The 23588-nt window shown below is 51.5% G+C and overlaps 1 protein-coding gene across 2 annotated transcripts in view; it reads right to left on the reverse strand.

The window, feature by feature from the left end:
• The window catches only part of LOC119977389 (mitochondrial ornithine transporter 1-like), a 57941-nt gene extending 49919 nt beyond the window's left edge, over positions 1-8022 (reverse strand). The window contains exon 1 of one of the 2 annotated variants that reach the window (XM_038818240.1): positions 7877-8022. The gene's annotated coding sequence lies outside the window, so the exon portion shown is untranslated. The remainder of the gene's footprint in view (positions 1-7876) is intronic. The other variant, XM_038818239.1, reaches the window with a different exon arrangement.
• Between the last annotated feature and the right edge of the window lie 15566 nt (positions 8023-23588).

A 23588-nucleotide genomic window follows, 5' to 3' on the forward strand; every position in this document is an offset into this window, starting at 1 on the left:
ACCCCCATCATTGAGGCTGATACCCTCCCATCATTGAGGCTGATACCCCCCATCATTGAGGCCGATACCTCCCCTACATCATTTAAAGCGGATTCTCCTCCCTCCCCACACCCCCCCCCCATCATTGAGATGGATTCTCCCCCCATAATTGAGGCAGATTGTCCACTCTCCATAATTGAGACTGATATACCTGCTCCCAATAATTGAGGGGTGAGCACAGTAAGAAATCTTACAACAATAGGTTAAAGTCCAACAGGTTTGTTTCGAATCACTAGCTTTGGGAGCACTGCTCCTTTTGCGTGGTTGTTTAAAAGCAGGAAGTGGGGGTGTGGAGATGACCTTGGCAAGATGTTCGTCTTCATCGATGACATGTTCAAGGCTGCAAAGAAGATGTCGTAGTTTCCCCCCTCAGTAGTACTGGACGACTGTATCCTGTTGGTTGTGTCCCGTGTTTGTCTCCTGAGGAGGTCAGCGCAGTTGGAACATTCAATCGATGAGTCGAGCATCATACCCGTTCGTAACCGAAGAGGAACGAGTCGAATTTGACCCCTCTGGAAGGCTGCTGCCTTAGACTCGACATGAATGCTCAAGCCGTCAGGAGTCGCGTCAATGCCAAACTCATCAGTCGCATTCACAAGACAGCCCCAAACATCACCCAAGCACAACACAACGCCATCCGCGCTCTCAAGACTAACCACAACATCATCATCAAACCAGCAGACAATGGAGGGGCCACCGTCATAATGAACAGAATGGACTACTGCAAAGAAGTGTACTGACAACTCAACAACCAGGAACACTACAGACAGTTACCCACAGATCCGACCAAGGAACCCACCCGCCAATTCAACATACTAATCAAGACCTTCGATCTAGACCTTCAGAGCACCCTCCGGGCTCTCATCCCATGAACTCCCGCGTTGGAGACCTCTACTGCCTTCCAAAAATACACAAGGCCAATACACCAAGCCTTCCTATTGTCATGTGACGATAAGAAATGGGTGTTTATAAATGGATGTGTATATAAATATCTGTAGTGAGAGTACCTTTAAGAAATGGGTGTTTATTACTGCAGTGATGTCAGTGAGTGGGTGCAGCTGGACTGTCTGTCAGTTTTCTACTTTCGTTTTAGGCTGTTTGGTGCAGGGTGTGTTTTAGTTTCATTTTCAGAGCTGGATAGCTGCAGTCACAGATAGAAGGGGTATTAGTCTCTCTCTTTAATCTAAAGATTGTAAATCAATCCTTTGATGATTTAAAACTAATAACTGCTGTCAGTAGTGACTTTAACCTGATGTGCTTCTGTTTTTTTTTAAGTCATCTGGATGTTAAAAGGATAGCTTAAGTATTACTTAGTGTTGTATTCTTTGGGAGTTATATTTGAATTGATGGTTGCTAAGAGTTCACTGTATGTTTTAAAATGGTGAACTTGAGTTCATAGAATAAACATTGTTTTGCTTTTAAAAAAATACTTTTCCATTTCAGCTGTACCACACCTGCAGAGTGGGTTGTGTGCTTCCCATACCACAATCTATTAAAAGTTGTGGTTCAGGTGAACTCCATGATACACTTTGGGATTCGTTAAACCCTGGCCCATAACACTATTGTATCAGGCAATGGGACCCTGTGTGAGAACCTCTCTGGCTACATCGAGGGCATCTTGAAACCCATCGTACAAGGAACGGCCAGCTTCTGTCGCAATACGGCGGACTTCTTACAGAAACTCAGCATCCATGGACCAGTTGAACCACGAACATTCCTCGTCACAATGGACGTCTCGGCACACTACACCAACATCCCCAATGACAACGGCATTGCTGCAACTGCCTCAGTACTCAACACCGATAACTGCCAATCTCCAAACGCCATTCTGCAACTCATCCGCTTCATTCAGGATCACGACGTCTGCTACTCCGACAACAAGTTCTTCATCCAGACATACGGAACGGCCATAGGGACCAAATTTGCAACTCAATATGCCAACATCTTCATGCACAAGTTTGAACACGACCTCCTCACCGCACAGGACCTTCAACCGACATTATACACCAGATACATCAATGACATTTTTTTCCTTTGGACCCAAGGTGATGAGTCTTTTTGTAGAGTGCACATTTTCCCACAGAGATTTATTGTCAATGTGACACTCACATAAATTTGCATAGGACTTATCACAATAAACTATGAGTGTCAAGTGCCTAAGATCACTTAAAACCGGGAACCTCAAAACACACTCCTGCATCTTTAGTTTAATCAACACTTTATTTGCTCTCATTAGGTCTACTTTAGGATCATTCATTTTTGAACTCAACTCTAAGACATCAAAACTAAGATCTGGTATTGTGTTCCTCTACAGAAACCCTGTCTATATCAGTTAACTGATCCTCATAGTTCTGTAACACATGCGTACCAGATGATCCGGGTTCCTCATCATGTCTGTCTGCTCTGTCTAAATTTGAAAATTTGTAATCTGTACCCATTATCCTTGATGAATGTACTCTAATAGTCTGTTTGCCACATTGCAAAACAATTGTTTTGCCATCTACGCCTGTGATCTTCCCTGGGCCTTTCCATTCATTACAATTCTCTTATCGTAAACTATGTTTCCTTGCTGAAAAACGGTATTTGATGGCCGTTACATTATGCCTTAAAGCTTTGCTAATTCTTTCAGAGACTTCTGCTTCCAAAAAAGCTTTTCTACTGCTATGTAATGCATTTAAATGCTCAGCAAAGGCAGAGTTAATTGTAGTCCCTTCCCAAGATGGAGGCTGTTCATCCAAAATGGACGGAATTTTAGGATTTCTACCAAACACTAATTGATAGGGACTATAGCCCCCAACTATCTGCAATGAATTCTTTGCATGTACTGCCATGCTAAAGCTGAATTTAACTTGCAATTTGGTCTATCTGCCAAAAAATTTCGGATCATGTCACCTATTGCAGCATGGTTTCTTTCACACACACCATTACTAATTGGGCTTTCTGCAGCCGTATTCATAACTGTGATATTCACGTTTTCACACATATCCCGAAACTCATCATGAGCAAATTCTCCCCCATTGTCTGTAAGGAACGTTGCCGGTGGGCCCATTCCTGTCTCTATCCATTTTTCCAGGATTTGATCCAGAATTACTCTCTTCTTTACTTCGTCCAATAGTTGATTCACAAAATCTGGTTGCTAAATCTACAAAATGCAAAATAAATATATTGTTGGCTTTATCCCAGATCTTAAGGTCCATGGCCACGACGTTGTTAAAATCCCTGGCCAAAGGTAGGGTTACTATCGGTCGTGATGGTGTCCTTCTGTACTTCCTACAAACCTCACGGTGATCACTAACCTGTTCTACCTTACTATAGTCTTCATCTCTTACCCCTGCATCCTTTAATAAACTTTTCAGCCTCCGAGGAGACAGATGCGCAAATTGCCTATGCAGTTTTAATACAACAATCTTTTTATCACCTAAAGTCCCATTTCCATCTTTAACAACTGCACCTGAAATATTATTTGCCAGTAATGGAATACAATAGTGTTCCACTTGTGTAAATTGCAAATCCATCGTCTTTCCAAAAACTGTTGCCTTATCCTGTTCCATATCCAGTTTCATGTGTGCTTTCTTCACGACGGTCTGCTCTGAAGCAAAGGTATCTCACTTGATACAACATCTGTGCTAATGAAATGATCACTCCGGCAATAGTGCAAGGGATCACCACTCTTTTCAGCGACTTCAGAATATTTTCATCCCCAAACCTGAAACTTGAGGAACTTTCAAATTCCTTAACCTTGTTACGATTTTCAGCATCCAAAGAGTCCAGGTAACATTTTAACCAGTCAATTCAACACACAGTAGATGTGCAGCCACTGTCCAATACAGCACAATTGAAGGATTCTGCAACCAACACTCATCCATAAAACGCAATAGAATCTCCAGACCTTCTTCTGAGTCTAACATCCAATTCCAGCTCAGAAAACACTTTGCTTCAGATTTCACTCTCATAAGGTAAAGAAAGAGCCAATGCCATACCTTGTTTTCTTTTTCCCAAGGCAGTTACCGTAGCCCACGTACCTACTGCACTTCTCCATTGGTCGTACAATCCCCTTTTCACAAAATAATGGTGTGTAGTCATATCCGGACATCTTTATTGTAGTTCAACCATATTTTTTTTTCTTCACACTCACTCCTTGATTTTCATTTTCTTCTGGAAAAGTTGTATCTTTCAACCCTTTACATTTGCACAGCAATCATCCTCTGCTGCCACTGCTAGCTTCCAGCTACTGTTGAGTAAAGATTCAAGAATCCTGCTCCTTTTTACAAACACCTTTATTCTCCTTGAACACAGCTCTGTATAAAATCCAATCACCACATCACGTGCCCACAAAGACTACCTGCAGCCTCTTTACATATCGGTGTCAATTATTGGATACTTAACATCAATGAGACATCTAATTGGAATGACGCTTAACCCATCCCTTGACATTATTGAGGCTGATACTCTCCCCCCAATAACTGCGCCTGATGCTCTCCCTCTCAATAATAGAGGCAGACACTCTTCCTCCAATTATACTCTCCCCCCCCCAATAATTTAAGCTGATACTCACCCCAATAATTAAAGCTGATACTCGGCCCCAATAACTGAGGCTGATGTTCTCCCCCCAATAATTGAGGCTGATACTCCCCCCATAATTGAGGCTGATACTCACCCTCGCAATAATAGAGGCAGGAGCTTCCCCACCCTCAATCACTGAGGCTGCTACTCTCCCCAATAATTAAAGATGATACTCTGCCCCCAACAAGTGAGACTGATACTCCCCCAATAATTAAGGCTGATACTCTCCCCCCAATAACTGAGGCTAATGCTCCCACTCTCAATAATTGAAGCTGCTAATCTCTCCTCAATAATAGAGGCTCCTAATCTCTCCTTCGATAATAGAGGTTGATAATCTCTCCCTCAATAATTGAAGCTGATAATCCACCCTGAATAATTGAGGCTTGTACTCTCCCCCTCAATAATTTAAGATGATACTCTTCCCACAATAATTGAAGCAGCTGATACTCGTCCCTCAATAATTGAGGCTGATACTCCTCCCTCAATAATTGAGGCTGATGCTCTCCCTCTCAATAATTGAAGCTGATAAACCATCCTGAATAAATGCGGCTGGTACACTCCCCCTCAATAATTGACGCTGATACTCTTCCCCCAATAACTGAGGCTGCTAATCTCTCCCTCACTAATTGAGACTGATAATCTCTCCCTCACTAATTGAGACTGATAATCTCTCCCTCACTAATTGAGACTGATAATCTCTCTCACTAATTGAGACTGATAATCTCTCCCTCACTAATTGAAGTTGCTAATCTCTCCCCCAATAATTGAGACTGATAATCTCTCCCTCACTAATTGAGACTGCTAATCTCTCACTCACTAATTGAGACTGCTAATCTCTCCCTCACTAATTGAGACTGATAATCTATCTCACTAATTGAGACTGGTAATCTCTCCCTCACTAATTGAGACTGATAATCTCTCTCACTAATTGAGGCTGATAATCTCTCCCTCACTAATTGAAGTTGCTAATCTCTCCCCCAATAATTGAGACTGATAATCTCTCCCTCACTAATTGAGACTGCTAATCTCTCACTCACTAATTGAGACTGCTAATCTCTCCCTCACTAATTGAGACTGATAATCTATCTCACTAATTGAGACTGGTAATCTCTCCCTCACTAATTGAGGCTGATAATCTCTCCCTCACTAATTGAGACTGCTAATCTCTCTCTCACTAATTGAGGCTGATAATATCTCCCTCACTAATTGAGACTGATAATCTCTCCACCAATAACTGAGGTTGATAATCTCTCCCTCACTAATTGAGACTGCTAATCTCTCCCTCACTAATTGAGACTGCTAATCTCTCCCTCACTAATTGAGACTGCTAATCTCTCCCTCACTAATTGAGACTGCCAATCTCTCCCTCACTAATTGAGACTGCTAATCTCTCCCTCACTAATTGAGACTGCTAATCTCTCCCTCACTAATTGAGACTGATAATCTCTCCCTCACTAATTGAGACTGATAATCTCTCCCTCACTAATTGAGACTGCTAATCTCTCCCTCACTAATTGAGACTGATAATCTCTCCCTCACTAATTGAGACTGATAATGTCTCCCCCAATAACTGAGGTTGATAATCTCTCCCTCACTAACTGAGGCTGATAATCTCTCCCTCACTAATTGAGACTGATAATCTCTCCCTCACTAATTGAGACTGATAATCTCTCCCCCAATAACTGAGGTTGATAATCTCTCCCTCACTAATTGAGGCTGATAATCTCTCCCTCACTAATTGAGACTGCTAATCTCTCCCTCACTAATTGAGGCTGATAATCTCTCCCTCACTAATTGAGACTGCTAATCTCTCCCTCACTAATTGAGGCTGATAATCTCTCCCTCACTAATTGAGACTGCTAATCTCTCCCTCACTAATTGAGGCTGATAATCTCTCCCTCACTAATTGAAGTTGCTAATCTCTCCCCATGACTGAGGCTGATAATCTCTCCCTCACTAATTGAGACTGCTAATCTCTCCCTCACTAATTGAGACTGCTAATCCCTCCCTCAGTAATTGAGCCTGATACCCTCCCCCCAATAATTGAGGCTGATACTCCCCCCTCAATAATTGAGGCTGATACTGCTCTGTCAATAATTGAGGCTGATACTGCTCTGTCAATAATTGAGGCTGATACTCCCCCCTCAATAATTGAGGCTGATACTGCTCTGTCAATAATTGAGGCTGATACTCCTCCCCACCCCCCACCCCCATAATTAAAGCTGATACGCAATCCATAATTGAGACTGATATTCTCCCTCCCCCGCCCAATAATTGAGGCAGGTGCTTTCCCACCCCCAATAACTGAGACTGATACTCTCTCCCTCAATAACTGAGACTGATACTCTCTCCCTCAATAACTGAGACTGATACTCTCTCCCTCAATAACTGAGACTGATACTCTCTCCCTCAATAACTGAGACTGATACTCTCTCCCTCAATAACTGAGACTGATACTCTCTCCCTCAATAACTGAGACTGATACTCTCTCCCTCAATAACTGAGACTGATACTCTCTCCCTCAATAACTGAGACTGATACTCTCTCCCCCAATAACTGGGACTGATACTCTCTCCCTCAATAACTGAGATTGATACTCTCTCCCCCAATAACTGAGACTGATACTCTCTCCCCCAATAACTGAGACTGATACTCTCTCCCTCAATAACTGAGACTGATACTCTCTCCCTCAATAACTGAGACTGATACTCTCTCCCTCAATAACTGAGACTGATACTCTCTCCCTCAATAATTGAAGCTGATACTCTCCCCAAATATGGGGTGCGGATGCTCTCCCCCACAATTGAGCCCGCCGCCACGGGGTGTTGAACAAATTGCCTTGTATTCATCTCCCATGAGACTACACTTTCGATTGCAGCAACGTGGTGCTTTGATCAGCCCTTTTTGCACTTGGGAAGACAGGAGTGCATTGTTCGGGCTGCAGGAGTTGAGAAGCGATGTCAGGGTTTCAATGGGCAATGTCACTGCGTCGGTGACAGCGGAGTTGCTGCAGGGGGAGTTTCCACCTCCCTCCCTCCCTCCCCAGCAAATAAAAGCACTCAACCTCCAGCAAAGGCGAATTATTTATAGACTATCAATGTCAACCTCTGCGTTACGTTGTTTTTGCAAACATTATCAGTTAGCTGTATTGGTTTAAGTCCTGATGCATTCAAGAAGGAATCGCAACACCCCTCCCCCACTGCCCCTTCCCGAATTCCCCAGTGTGGTTTTAAACACTCTCAGTAAATGATAAAGATGACCGGACTCCACTTACAGTTATGTATCCATGCAGCTGTTGTGGAAAGTCCCTTTGCTTCCGCGTATCTATTTATTTTTGTCTGGCTTTAATTTAGGAATTGTAGTGAAAAGAATATGCGCCCACGACATGCTGCTCTGCGAGTCACTGCCACCTCGCTGTTGGGAGGAATTGCTATCTCAATCGCTCTGAGCCAAATGCCAGCCTTCAATATGCAAAGAATTGTGAAACTCCTATCCGCATGTTGGCTAACATTCATATGGAAACCAACTGTGATGGGCAACTTTTTCACAAGGACTGTTTGACTTGATCATTTAGCATCAATGCTTCAATGCTTCACAGCTCCAGGGTCCCAGGTTCGATTCCCGGCTGGGTCACTGTCTGTGTGGAGTCTGCACGTCCTCCCTGTGTGTGCGTGGGTTTCCTCCGGGTGCTCCGGTTTCCTCCCACAGTCCAAAGATGTGCGGGTTAGGTGGATTGGCCATGCTAAATTGCCCGTAGTGTAAGGTTAATGGGGGGATTGTTGGGTTACGGGTATACGGGTTACGTGGGTTTAAGTAGGGTGATCATTGCTCGGCACAACATCGAGGGCCGAAGGGCCTGTTCTGTGCTGTACTGTTCTATGTTCTATGTTCTATGTCCTTCCTAGAATGGGAAACTCTCATTTAACGGAATTACGTGCATAGAATCATAGAATTTGCAGTGCAGAAGAAGGCCATTTGGCCCATCGAGTCTGCACTGGCAATTTAGCATGGCCAATCCACCTACCCTGCACATCTTTGGACTCAGTAAGAGGTCTTACAACACCAGGTTAAAGCCCAACAGGTTTGTTTCAAACACTAGCTTTCGGAGCACAGCTCCTTCCTCAGGTGAAACCTGTTGGACTTTAACCTGGTGTTGTAAGACTTCTTACTGTGCTCACCCCAGTCCAACGCCGGCATTTCCACATCATCTTTGGACTGTGGGAGGAAACCGGAGCACCTGGAGGAAACCCACGGAGTCACGGGGAGAGTGTGCAGACTCCGCACAGACAGTGACCCAAGCCGGGAATCGATCATGGAGCTGTGAAGCAACTGTGCTAACCACTATGCTACCATGCAGATTTAAGTCTGACAATTCTGTGAGCTGTGTCTAGACTCTACTGTAGTGCCTGCATGCCATTGTAATGAAAAGGTGCTGGGCAGAACAAGAGTTCCTGTGGGGCTAGAGAATAGCCCTACCCATGGTATGATGTATAGAGCCACATGGTGATAGAGAGAACACTGGAGACAACGTGTAAGGAACAGCACCACACATGGCAATATCAGGGTGTGGTGAATGTATTACGGCAACCATTCACCACTGTATTGCATTGTACTATGTTGTTGCCCTTGTGGGCTCCACCTATGGACCATTGTATCACATTGCATCGCATTGTATCATGTTGGTGCCCTTGCGGGCTCCGCCCCTGGCTCCGCCCCCTCAGAGGAGGTATATAGATCTGCTGCCCTGCAGGCAGCTCTCAGTGCAGAGCAGTCACAGGCAGGCACAGTTCTAGCTGATTAAAACCACTGTTCACTTCAACTCTCCGTCTCGTGTGAATTGATGGTTGCATCAATTTAATCAGCTACAACATCGCGATGGAAGCAGCCCTCAATCCTGATCGACTGGTACTCGACCCACAGGTTGCTGAAGCCAAAGGAATCTTTTTGCACTGGCTCCGCTGTTTTGAGGCCCACCTCGCTGCCTCCTCCTCACCCTCCGTCACCGAGGAACAGAAACTCAGCCTCCTCCACGCCCGGGTAAACCACAGAATCTCCGTGCTGATCGAGGAAGCGACCATGTACGCAGACGCGGTTGCGATCCTGAAAAGGCATGAGCCGGGATTCTCCCCTACCTTTAGGGGCTAGGCCCAGGCTGGAGTGGTTGGTGCCATGGCGACTGGTGCCAAAACCGGAGGCAACAGCCTTTGATGCCTGCCACCTGGCGCCGGGTTGGCCAAAAGGCCTTCGCCGGTTCACGCATGCGCTGGTGCGTCAGCGGCTGCTGACGTCACCACCGGCGCATGCGCGGTAGGGGGGTTCTCTTCCGCCTCCGTCATGGTGGAGGCCGTGACGGCGGCAGAAGAAAAAGAGTGCCCCCATGGCACTGGCCTGCCCGCCAATTGGTGGGCCCTGATCGCGGGCCAGGCCACCTTGGGGGCTCCCCCCGGGGTCCAATCGGCCCGCCCCCCCAGGACCTCGGGGGCCTGTTCGCGCCGTCAATCCCGCCGCCACCAGAGGTGGTTGGAACAACGTTGGCGGGATTGGCCTCTCAGCGGCGGGACTTCGGCCCATTGCGGTCCGGAGATTCGCCGCGGAGGGCACGCCAATCGGCGCGGCGCGATTCCCGGCCCCACCAATTCCCGGGAGGCGGAGAATTCCGGCCAGGGCGGGGGCGGGATTTACGCCGGCCCCGGGCGATTCTCCAACCCTGCGGGGGTACGAAGAATTTCGCCCATTATGTGAGGCTGGTGAAGGAAGTGTTCGCACGGCATCTCCTCACCAATCGCCGCCGACGCCCCCGTGAATCGCTGGAGGAGTACCTACCCGACCTGAAAGTACTCGCCCAAAGCTGCAACTACAAGGCCGTCACGGCCATTCAGCACATGGAACTCGCCATCCGGGACGCCTATGTGGCTGGAGTCCGGTCCAACTACGCCAGTTAGTGCCTGCTCGAGAAGGGCGCCCTCGAACAAGAAGAGCCGGTAAAACTATCCACCTCCCTAGAAGCAGCGTTCCAGAGCCTCAACACTTTCCCCTCCGATCACGCAATCCCCTCGTGGACATCCGACCAGAGGGTGCCCCAGGCCTGTGATGCGCAGCTGCCCGGCCAACAGGGGGGCTGCCCTGCTATTTCTACTGCCAGCACCAACACCCCAGACAGCGTTGCCCGGCTCGGAACGCGACCTGTAACAACTGTGGCAAGAAATGACACTTTGCCAAAGTTTGCTCAGCCAGATCCAAAACCTCTAAAGCACAGGCCCGACCTTCAGACTCACAGGCCCGCAGACCCCGCAGTGTGGCTGCGTGCCTGCCGACTCCGCCCCCTCCGGACGCGTCACCTGCCTCGTGTTGCCCGTGGGGGCAACCATCTTTCACTCTACCCAACACGTGCGACTCACGAGGGCCACCATCTTGGTCGCCACCTTCATCGCCGCGCGACATGTGCGACCGACGGGGGCCACCATCTTGGTCGCCATCTTCATCGCCGCGCGACATGTGTCACCGACGGGGGCCACCATCTTGGTCGCCATCTTCATCACCGCGCGACATGTGCGACCGACGGGGGCCACCATCTTGGTCGCCATCTTCATCGCCGCGCGACATGTGTCACCGACGGGGGCCACCATCTTGGTCGCCATCTTCATCGCCGCGCGACACGTGTGACCGACGGGGGCAGCCATTTTGAGACCACACCACCACCTCCAACCACGCCGGCTACCCACAACTCAGCGCGGTCATTCTCGACCAGTCATGCCCCAAGCACCTCAGGAATTCGATGATGATCGTCCGGGTCAATGGACACGAAACACCCTGTCTGTTTGACTCTGGGAGCACGGAGAGCTTTGTACATCCGGACACGGTAAGGCGCTGTTCTCCGCGAATTTCCCCCGCATTCCAAACAATCTCCCTCGTCTCCGGATCGCATTCAGTGTAGATCCGGGGGTACTGTGTCGCGAACCTCGCGATACAGGGCGCCGAGAATGCCAATTTTAAACTATATGTCCTCCCCGATCTCTGTGCTCCTCTCCTGTTGGGACGGGACTTCCAGTGCAACCTCAGGAGCCTGACCCTGAGGTTCGGTGGGCCCCTACCCCCTCTCACCGTATGTAGCCCCGCAACCCTAAAGGTCGACCCTCCCCCACTCTTTGCGAACCTCACCACTGACTGTAAATCCATCACCACCAGGAACAGGCAGTACAGTATCCAGAACAGGACTTTTGATAAGTCCGAGGTCCAGTGGCTCTTGAGGGAAGGGATCATCGAGGCCAGTAATAGCCCGTGGAGAGCCCAGGTCGTGGTCGTCAGGACTGAGGAGAAGAACCAGATGGATATAGACTACAGCCAAACCATAAACCGGTACATGCATCTCGATGTACCCCCTTCCCCGGATGGCAGACATGGTGAATCAGATCGCACACTACCGGGTGTTCTCCACAGTAGATCTGAAGTCCGCATACCACCAGCTCCCAATCCGCCCAGAGGATCGCCACTACACAGCCTTTGAGGCAGACGGCCGCCTCTTACATTTCCTCCGGGTGCCCTTCGGCGTCACAAACGGAGTCTCGGTCTTCCAAAGAATGATGGACCGAATGGTGGACCAGTAGGGGCTGCGGGCCACATTTCCGCACTTGGACAACGTCACCATCTGCAGCCATGACCAGCAGGACCACGGCGCCAACCTTCAGAAGTTTTGCCAAACCGCCCAAGCCCTCAACGTCACTTATAACAAAGAGAAATGCGTTTTCCGCATAACCCGACTGGCCATCCTCATGGAAAACGGAGTCCTTGGCCCCGACCCCAACTGCATGTGCCCCCTCCTGCAACTCCCCCTCCCCCACTGCCCCAAGGCCCTGAAAAGATGCCTCGAGTTCTTTTCCTATTATGCCCAGTGGGTCCCCAACTATGCGGATAAAGCCCGCCTACTGATCAAAGCCACCATCTTCCCACTGATGGCTGAGGCCCGCCAGGCCTTCAGCCGCATCAAGACAGATATTGCCAAAGTTGCGATGCACGCGGTGGACGAGTCCATCCCCTTCCAGGTGGAGAGCGACGCATCAGAGGTCGCCCTCGTCACTACCTTTAACCAGGCAGGCAGGCTCGAAGCCTTTTTCTCCCATACCCTCAACGCCTCTGAGATTCGATACTGCTCAGTCGAAAAAGAAGCTCAAGCCATTGTGGAAGCTGTGTGGCATTGGAGGCACTACCGCGCTGGTAGGAGGTTCACCCTCGTCACCGACCAACGGTCAGTAGCCTTCATGTTCAACAATACACAGCGGGGCAAGATCAAGAATGATAAAATCTTGAGGTGGAGGATCGATCTCTCCACCTATAATTACGATATCGTGTATCATCCTGGGAAGCTTAATGAGCCCCCAGGGACATGCGCCAGCGCGCAAGATGACCGACTCCGGGCCATCCACAACAACCTCTGCCACTCGGGGGGTCACCCGGCTTCTCCACTACATCAAGGCCCGCAACCTGTTCTACTCCACCAAGCAGGTCAGGGCCATGACCAGGGACTGCCAAATCTGCGCCGAGTGTAAACCGCACTTCTATCGAGCAGACAAGGCCGACCTGGTAAATGCATCCCGGCTCTTTGAGCGCCTCAGCATCGACTTCAAAAGGCCCCTCCCCTCTACCGACCGTGACGCGTATTTTTTAAACCTCGTTGACGAGTACTCGCCTTTCCCCTTTGCAATCCCTTGCCCCGACATGACCGCGGCCACTGTCATTAAGGCCCTGCATAGTATCTTCACCTTGTTCGGTTTCCCCACTTACATCCACAGTGATCGGGGTTCCTCGTTTATGAGCGACGAACTGCATCAGTGCCTGCTTGGTAAAGGCAACGCCTTGAGCAGGACTACCAGTTACAACCCCTGGGGAAACGGACAGGTGGAGAGGGAGAACGCGACGGTCTGTAAGGCCGTCCTCCTGGCCCTACGGTGTAGGAGTCTCCCAGATTCCCGCTGGCAGGAAGTCCTCCCCTACGAACTCCACTCCATTAGGTCACTCCTTTGCACAGCCACGAACGAAAACCCTCATGACCGCCTAGTTCCCCCCCCCCCCCCCCCCCCCCCCCCCCCCCCCCATCACCGACCTACAGGAATGAAGCTCCAGAAGACACGCTCCCGGAGTCAATATCCGTTCCCGCATCGACGAGTTCAGCACCCGTGCCCGCAGCGACGAGTTCAACACCCGTGCCTGCAATGAAATCAGAGCTCAGGCGATCGCAGCGCACGATCAAGGCGCCGGACAGACTCGACCTGTGAGCCACTTCACCCCCACTGGACTACAAGTTTTTGACAGGGGGTGAATGTGGTGAATGTATTATGGCAACCATTCACCACTGTATTGCATTGTACTATGTTGTTGCCCTTATGGGTTCCACCTATGGACCATTGTATCACATTACATCGCATTGTATCATGTTGGTGGCCTTGTGGGCTCTGCCCCTGGCTCCGCCCCATCGGGGGAGGTACATAGATCTGCTGCCCTGCAGGCGGCTCTCGGTACAGAGCAGTCACAGGCAGGCACAGTTCTAGCTGATTAAAACCACCGTTCCCTTCAACTCTCCATCTTGTGTGAACTTATGGTCGCATCACTGGGATCTATAAATAAAGATAAAAAAATAACCAGTTCACGTTTAAACATACAGGTCTCGAGATCTAATCACTGAGACATCTGAAGAACCCATAATGCAACATGGTGCCTAGCAGTGGCGACACCATGATACAGTACAACACTTATTAAAGCACAGTCTCGTGGCAATTAAATCAATTTTCTATGATTACAGAAGTAACTACATTTCAAAACGTATCTCTCTGACTGTGAAGAGTTTTGAGAGGCTGAAGGTCACCAGCCTCCAATCTGGTCCAACACAGCGCATTCAATCTCCCCACTCCCAAAGTCACCCATCCCCAATGTGAGTTGTGGCATGACCTTTATTCACTCTCACTGTGGCAGGCAGTTCAAGTGTGTAAAGGGCAGAGAGATCAGTGCTGCCAATTCGTGTCCCTACTGCCTGATTTACATTGCTCAGAGTGAGTTAAAAATGGTTTCAATGCCTGAAGGCTGTGAGAAAATAATACAACCAAATGTCATCATGTTCCAGGACCTCCGGTGGCGGCAATGCGGAGCTAAGCCGCACGTTCGGCAGCTCCCGCTATCGTAGGACTTTTGGGCTCTTTTAAGGGCCCCAAACGGCGCTGGTTCAACGATTCCCGGTGTGTGAAGGTGTTTGGAGTAATATCCCCCGGGATTTATGGTGCGGATCTGGAGTGGGGAGAGGAGAAAAACGGCAGCGGCTCCCCTGGAAAAGCGGGGGAAGGTGGACAAAATGGCGGCCGGTGGAGCCCTCGAGGAGTGGAGGCAGTGGGCACAGGAGCAGCAGGCGGCCCTTCTGCGCTACTTTACGGAGCTGAAAGTGGAGTTGCTGGACTCTTTGAAAGTTACTACAAGTAAGCTGCTGGAGACCCAGACAACCCAGGGTGCAGATATCCGAGAGTTGCAGCAGCAGGCCTCTGAGCACGATGATGAGGTCTCGGCCCACGTGGGGAAGGTGGAGATACACGAGGCGCTCCACAAAAAGTGGCAGGATCGTTTTGAGGAGATGGAGTTTCGGTCGAGGAGGAAGAACTTGCGGATCCTGGGCCTCGCGGAGGGGCTGGAGGGGTCGGACCTGCCAGCTTATGTAGCCGTGATGCTGAACTCGCTGGTGGGGGCAGGATCTTTCCATCTGCCCCTGGAGCTGGAGGGGGCCCGCAGAGTACTGGCAGGAGGCCTAAGGCGAATGAACCCCCGCGGGCGGTGCTGGTGCGGTTCCATCGGTTCAGTGACCGGGAGTGTGTGCTGCGATGGGCCAAGAAGGTGAGTAGTAAGTGGGAGAATTCGGTCGTGCGCATCTACCAGGACTGGAGTGCGGAGGTGGCTAAGCGGAGAGCCGGGTTTAACCGGACGAAGGCGGTGCTCCACAGCAGGCAGGTGAAGTTCGGCATGCTGCCGCCTGCGCGCTTGTGGGTCACCTACAAGGACCGGCATTACTATTTTGAGTCCCCGGAGGAGGCGTGGGCCTTTGTGCAGGCTGAAACGTTGGACTCAAACTAGGGATTGGGGACTGTGTGGGTTTTTTGTATCACTGTTTATGCTGTTGCTGGCTATTCTTTTTTTTTTTCTGTTTTCGGATGGTGTTGGTTATGGTTTTGTGTTTTAAGTGGGGTATTGGGGGTCTGTTTTTTTTGTACGGAGTTGGTGGATGGGTTGGGACTGCTATTTGGGAGCTGCGTTGGGGGGGTGGGGCGGGGCAGTGTGGTTTCCCGCGCCGCGGGACGAGGGGGGTGGAGCTGGAGGCAAGGGGCGTGGATATCAATTCCGTTTTCCCGCGCTGGAGCGGTGCCAAGGAGCTGCTGCAGGGGGGGGTGACCCCATATCGGGAGGGGTCGGAGTTAGGGCGGGAGCTGCCGGGGTCAGCAGAAGTCAGCTGGCTCACGGGAGTACTATGGAGAGAGTGTCGCGGTTAGGAGGGGTCCTAGCCTTGGGGGGGATACCGGGTTGCTGCTGGAATGGCCAGGGAGCAGCTGGTGCGGGTCGGGGGGGGTCAGGGTGAGGTTCTAACGCCATGGGAAACGGGCCGAGTGGGGGGTGCTGGCCAGGGGCGAGCAGTCGATGGGCTATGGCTAGTCGGCGGGGGAGGGGGGCGGGGTGCCCCCTGATCCGGCTGATCACGTGGAACGTGAGGGGGTTGAATGGGCCGGTTAAGCGGGCCCGGGTGTTTTTGCATCTGAAGGGGCTGAAGGCGGACGCGGCCATGCTTCAGGAGACTCACCTGAAGGTGGCGGACCAGGTTCGTCTGAGGAAGGGGTGGGTGGGGCAGGTTTTCCACTCAGGGCTCAACTCGAAGAACCGGGGGGTGGCGATCCTCGTGGGAAGAGGGTGGCGTTTGAGGCGTCTGAGGTGGTGGCTGATAGTGGCAGCAGATAAGTGATGGTGAGCGGTAAGCTGCCGGGGGAGAGGGTGGTGTTGGTAAATGTATATGCCCCAAATTGGGATGATGCTGGTTTCATGAGGCGTATGTTGGGCCACATTCCTGACCTGGAGGCGGGGGGCCTGATCATGGGGGGGGGGGGGAACTTCAATACGGTGCTGGATCCCCCACTAGATCGGTCTAGTTCTAGGACGGGCAGGAGGCCGGTGGCGGCCAAGGTGTTGAGGAGGTTTATGGACCAGATGGGAGGGGTGGATCCCTGGAGGTTTGGGAGGCCGAGGGCTCGGGAGTACTCTTTTTTCTCCCACATGCACAGGGTTTATTCCCGTATTGATTTTTTTGTCCTGAGTAGGGGGCTCGTCCCGAGGGTGGAGGATGCCGAATATTCGGCTATAGCGATTTCAGACCATGCTCCGCATTGGGTGAATCTGGAGATGGGGGAGATGCGGGACCAGCGCCCGCTTTGGCGTTTGGACGTGGGGTTGTTGGCTGATGAGGAGGTGTGTAGGAGGGTCCGGGGGTGTATTGAGAGGTACTTCGAGGCCAATGATACTGGGGAGGTCCGGGTGGGGATGGTGTGGGTGGCTCTGAAGGCAGTGATTAGGGGGGAGCTGATTTCCATCTGAGCCCATAGGGAGAGGGGGGAGAGGAGGGAGAGGGAGAGACTGGTGGGGGAGCTGCTGAGTGTAGATAGGAGGTATGCGGAAGCCCCGGAGGAGGGACTGTTGGGGGAGCGGCGTAGCCTGCAGGCTAAGTTTGATTTACTGACCACCAGAAAGGTGGAGACACAGTGGAGGAAGGCGCAGGGAGCGGTCTACAAATATGGGGAGAAGGCGAGCAGGATGCTGGCGCATCAGCTCCGCAAGCGGGACGCGGCTAGGGAGATTGGTAGAGTGAAGGATAGGGGTGGGAATGTGGTGCAGAAGGGGGTAGAGGTTAATGGGATCTTCAGGGACTTCTACAGGGAACTGTACCGGTCGGAGCCGCCGGTTGTGTGTGTGTGGGTGGGGGGGGGGGGGGGGGGGGGGGGGGGGGGCAATGGAGAGTTTTTTGAACAGGCTGCGATTTCCAAGGGTGTAGGAGGAGCAGGTGGAGGGACTGGGGGCGCCAATCGAGTTGGAGGAGCTGGTTAGAGGGATTGGCCACATGCAGTCGGGGAAGGCGCCGGGACTGGATGGGTTCCCGGTTGAATTTTCTAAAAAATATGCGGACCTGTTGGGCTCCCTGTTGGTTCGGACCTTTAACGAGGCATGGGAGGGGGGAGTTTTTCCCCCAACGATGTTACGGGCGCTGATTTCCCTGATCCTGAAGCGAGATAAGGACCCTCTGCAGTGTGGATCATATAGGCCAATTTCACTGTTGAACGTGGACGCCAAGTTGCTGGCAAAGATCTTGGCCACTAGAATAGAGGACTGTGTGCCGGGGGTGATACATGAAGATCAGACGGGATTTGTGAAGGGGAGGCAGCTGAACACTAACGTGCGAAGGCTGCTAAATGTGATAATGATGCCGGCAGCAGAAGGAGAGGCGGAGATTGTGGTGCCATTAGATGCGGAGAAGGTCTTTGATAGGGTTGAGTGGGGGTACTTGTGGGAGGTGTTAGAGAGGTTTGGGTTTGGGGAGGGGTTTATTAAATGGGTGAGGTTGCTGTACGAGGCCCCTATGGCGAGTGTAGCAACAAATGGGATGAGGTCCGAGTACTTCAGGCTCCACCATGGGACGAGGCAGGGGTGCCCCCTGTCCCCCTTGCTTTTTGCGTTGGCAATTGAGCCTCTGGCCATGGCGCTAAGGGAGTCGGGGAGGTGGAGGGGTCTGGTGCGGGGTGGGGAGGAGCACCGAGTGTCACTTTATGCAGATGACTTGTTGCTGTATGTAGCAGACCCGGTGGGGGGAATGCCTGAGGTGATGGAGATTCTTGCTGAGTTTGGGAGTTTCTCGGGCTACAAGTTGAACCTGGCCAAGAGCGAGCTGTTTGTTGTACACCCGGGTGATCAGGAGGAGGGGATTGGTAGGCTCCTGCTAAAAAGGGCAGTGAAGAGTTTTAGGTACCTGGGGGTTCAGGTGGCTAGGAGATGGGGGACTTTGCATAAGCTTAATTTTACTAGGTTGGTGGAGCAGATGGAGGAGGAGTTCAAAAGGTGGGACATGCTGCCGCTGTCGTTGGCGGGTAGAGTACAGTCCGTTAAAATGATGGTGCTCCCGAGGTTTTTGTTTTAGTTCCAGTGCCTCCCCATCCTTATTCCGAGGGCCTTTTTTAGGAGGGTGAACAGCAGCATCACGGGATTTGTTTGGGCGCATGGGACTCCGAGGGTGAGGAGGGTCTTTTTGGAGCGGGGCAGGGATGGAGGGGGGCTGGCGCTGCCCAATCTCTCTGGGTACTATTGGGTGGCTAATGTCTCGATGGTACGCAAGTGGGTAATGGATGGGGAGGGGGCAGCATGGAAACGGATGGAGATGGTGTCCTGCGGAGGCACGAGCCTGAAGGCACTGGTAATGGCGCCGTTGCCGCTCCCTCCAACGAGGTACACCACGGGCCCGGTGGTGGTGGCTACCCTCAAGATTTGGGGGCAGTGGAGGCGACATAGGGGGGTAGTGGGGGGCTCGGTGGGGGCCCCGCTGCGGGGGAACCACCGGTTTGTCCCAGGAAACATTGATGGCGGGTTCCTGGGGTGGCACAGGGCGGGCATAAGGAAGTTGGGAGACCTGTTCATTGACGGGAGGTTTGCGAGCCTGGGTGAGCTGGAGGAGAATTTTGAGCTCCCCCCCGGGGAATATGTTCAGGTACCTTCAGGTCAAGGCGTTTGCTAGGCGGCAGGTGGAGGGGTTCCCTTTGCTGCCCCCGCGGGGGGTAAGGGATAGGGTGCTTTCGGAGATGTGGGTCGGGAATGGGAAGGTGTCTGACATCTACCAGGTGATGCAGGAGGTGGAGGAGGCGTCGGTGGAGGAGCTGAAGGCTAAGTGGGAAGTGGAGCTGGGGAGCAGGTTGAGGAGGGGACATGGGCGAACGCCCTGGAGAGGGTGAACTCCTCCTCTTCATGTGCGAGGCTTAGCCTCATCCAGTTCAAGGTACTGCACAGGGCTCATATGTCCGGGATGAGGATGAGCAGGTTTTTTGGGGGTGAGGACAGGTGCATTAGGTGTTCGGAGAGCCCAGCGAACCATGCCCATATGTTTTGGGCATGCCCGGCACTGGGGGAATTCTGGCAGGGGCTGGCGAGGACTGTGGTGAGGGTGGTAGGGTCCAGGGTCAAGCCAGGCTGGGGACTCGCGATATTTGGGGTTGGGGTGGAGCCGGGAGTGCAGGAGGCGAAAGAGGCCGGTGTTTTGGCCTTTGCGTCCCTAGTAGCCCGGCGGAGGATCTTGTTGCAATGGAAAGATGCGAGACCCCCAAGTGTGGAGACCTGGATCAATGACATGGCGGGATTCATTAAGCTGGAGAAGGTCAAATTCGCCCTGAGGGGGTCGGTACAAGGGTTCTTTAGGCGGTGACAGCCTTTCCTCGACTTTCTGGCTCAACGATAGGGAACTAGGTCAGCAGCAGCGGCAACCCAGGGGGGAGGGGGGGAGGGGGGGTATTGTTTATGTTAATTTAATTTATTTTAAATTTTGTTTTGTTGTTCATCGGGTTTGGGGGGGTTGGGGGGCTCGTTATATGCGTTGCTACGGGTCCGGGGGTGTTTATTATTGTTATTATTATTGTTTTGTTGTTATACATTTTTCAAAAATTTCAATAAAAATTATTTAAAATTTAAAAAAATGTCATCATGTTCCAAACTGCCGTTTCCAGTAAGATACGTGAATACTGCCCCAATTGTTCCCAAACAGCTGATAGCTGGCATACTACTCAGCTTGAGCGTTCACAGTTTATATGTCTCAATATTGGACAAAGAGATTGTCTTTAATTGGCACTTTCCAATCAGAAAATTAAATCCGACCTAGTGGGGAACCTAGTCAGAGAATCCCTACAGTCACAGTGGCGCAGTGATTAGCACTGCAGCCTCATGGCGCCAAGGGCCCGGGTTCAATCTTGGCCCCGGGTCACTTTGTGTGTGGAGTTTGCACACACTCCCTGTGTCTGCGTGGGTCTCACCCCCACAACCCAAAGATGTGCAGGTAGGTGGATCGGCCCCGCGGAATTGCCCCTTAATTGGAATTAAAAGGAATTGGGTACTCTAAATTTCTTTATTTTTAAATAGAATCCCTACAGTGCAGAGGGAGGCCTATCGAGTCTGCACCGGCCTTTCAAAAGAGTACACTACCTAGGCCCAATCCCATTTTATACCTGTAACCCCATCTCACCTTTGGACACTAAGGGACAATTTAGCATGGCCAATCCACCTAAACCAGCACATCTTTGGGCTGTGGAAGGAAACCGGAGCACCCGGAGGAAACCCACGCAGACACGGGGAGAATGTGCGGCAAGTTCCACACAATCACCTGAGATTGGAATCGAACCCGGATGCCTGGACCTGTAAAGCAACAGTGCTAACCTCTGTGCCACCAATGTTTGAAGCTGTATTTTAAATATATATCTCTTTGATGATTCTATTTATGTGAAGGTATAGTTATGTTCAAAGTTCACTCACAGAGAAATCAATGTTGTTTTCTTTTATTCTTTCCGAGGATGGGGGCCATTGCAGGCCAGCAATTACAGCCCATTCCTAATTGCCCTTGAGAAGGTTGTGGTGAATTAAGGTTGCCAACCCCCTCAGAATGACTGGGAGACACTGGATTCACCCTCAATCTTCTGGTGGCTTTTTAAAGGAGTGTAGGGTAATTTAAGCTAGAGGATTCCATTAATCGGAATTCAGCAAAAGAGGTCAAAGGGAGCAATGGTGGGCCACTAGCCACTAAGTGATGGTGGGAGGTGCTGGGAGCAGCCGGGGTGCAACAACACACGGCACCACCTTGCCAACCCCTGGATCGTGTGTACCCAATCCGGGGCAACCCTTGCCCTTGTCCGTCTGCCCCACCGTTGACCCTAACCCCTACAGACTGCCGAGCCTCTGGCCGTGCGGCTGAAGACTATTACTAATCGGGAGTTGGTAATCGTGGTTAAGTGAGCACTTCACACAACCCAAATGGATTGCCGTGGGTGGGCGGGCCATGTAGCATATGGGAGTCATTGCCTAGCATCCCAATCAAACCGTGATGCCTGGACACTGTGCCTGAACACTGTGGGAGGCAACACCACACACGCAGTCAACATGCGAACACCCAGAGGATGAGACACAACAGAGTTTATTGTTTGTAACAATTTATCACTCTCCCAATGACGTTGCCCCCAGCCAAGACCAAGAGCCCACGCCATCCATAGGAGGACGACAAAAGAACACAGATGACCTACAAGAACTGCAGCCTCTGCCAGACTACTAGAACCAGATAAGGCCACATCTACTTTGTATCTGCAGGTCACCTGGAAGTTATGTCAAGGTCATTTAAGTGTGTTAGTTATAGTCCAATGTGTATGACCGTATGATTAATTAAGTAAACAATTTTGTGGATGTCAAATAAATTATCGTTGTACTAAACAAACTGGTGTGATCATTTGTCCATCGTATATGGGTTAAACACTCAGTGTGGTTATAAAAGAGCAACAATCCCCACTTACTTCTTTGTGGTGGAGGGAAGGTCATTGATAAAGTAGTTGAAGATGACTTCCGGTAGCGGCAATGAACAGCTGAGCCGCACGTTCGGAGGCTCCCAAAATAGACGGACTGCGGGGCTTTTTTAAAGGCCCCCAACGGAGCTGAGGAGGCGAATCCCAACGGGGGAAGTGGCCAGGAGTCGCCCCAGAGGTCCCATGGTGCAGACCAGGAGCGGAGCAGGGAGAAAATCGGGAGAAACTCTTGTAAAAAATCGGGACCCAGAAAACAAAATGGCGGCCGGCGAAAGTTTCGAGGAGCTGAAGAAGTGGGTCCAGGAGCAGCAGACGACGCTGCTGCGCTGCTTTCAGGATTTGAAAGTGGAGCTGCTGGAGTCCATCAAGGTAACCAACAGGGAACTGATGGAGACCCAGACAGCCCAGGGGGCTGTGATCCGGGAGCTGCAGCAGCAGGCCGCCGAGAGGGAGGACGAGGTCGTGGCCGTGGTGGGGAAGGTGGAGGTGCACGAGGCCCTCCATAAAAAATGGCAGGAGCGGTTCGAGGAGTTGGACAACCGGTCAAGGAGGAAGAATTTGCGGATCCTGGGCCTCACGGAGGGGCTGGAGGGGTCGGACTTAGCGGCCTATGTGGTGATGATGCTGAAGTCGCTGATGGAGGCTGGGTCCTTCCAGGGGCCCCTGGAGTTGGAGGAGGCCCACAGAATTTTGGCTAGGAGGCCCAAGCCGAACGAGCCGCCGCGGGCGGTGTTGGTGAGGTTCCACAGGTTCGTGGATCGTGAGTGTGTGCTCCGGTGGGCCAAGAAGGAGCGGAGCAGCAAATGGGAGAACACGGAGGTGCGGATCTTCCAGGACTGGAGTGCGGAGGTGGCGAGGCGGAGGGCCGGGTTTAACCGGACGAAGGCGGTGCTCCACAGACGGAAGGTGAAGTTTGGAATGTTGCAGCCGGCGCGTCTGTGGGTCACCTACAAGGATCAACACCACTATTTTGAGTCCTAGGAGGAGACGTGGGCCTTCGTGCAAGCCGAGAAACTGGACACAAACTGAGGGTCCCCCGGGTGGGGGATGCTGTAGAATAGTGTATTTATTTATACTGTATGTGTATTTGCGGGGTTTGGGGTAAGATGTGGGGTGGCCGGGGGGTGGGTGGGGCGATGTCGTACGGGTGTTTTCTTTATGGGTTTTCAAGCAGGAGTTGGGTGGACGGGTTTGGACTGAGGGGTAAACGGGGTGTTTGAGGAGCTGGTGGGGGGGACTGACAATGGGAGTGGCCCTGGAGGAGGTGGGGCCCGGCAGGGCGAAAGCACGGGCATTCTGCGGGGTCCCCGCGCTGGGAGAGGGAGGGGGTGGGGTTTTCTTTTCCCGCGCAGGAGCGGGGGAGGGTGGACTGGCTGATGGGCACTA

This window comes from Scyliorhinus canicula, chromosome 14 (assembly GCF_902713615.1).
Source record: "Scyliorhinus canicula chromosome 14, sScyCan1.1, whole genome shotgun sequence".
NCBI lineage: Eukaryota > Metazoa > Chordata > Chondrichthyes > Carcharhiniformes > Scyliorhinidae > Scyliorhinus > Scyliorhinus canicula.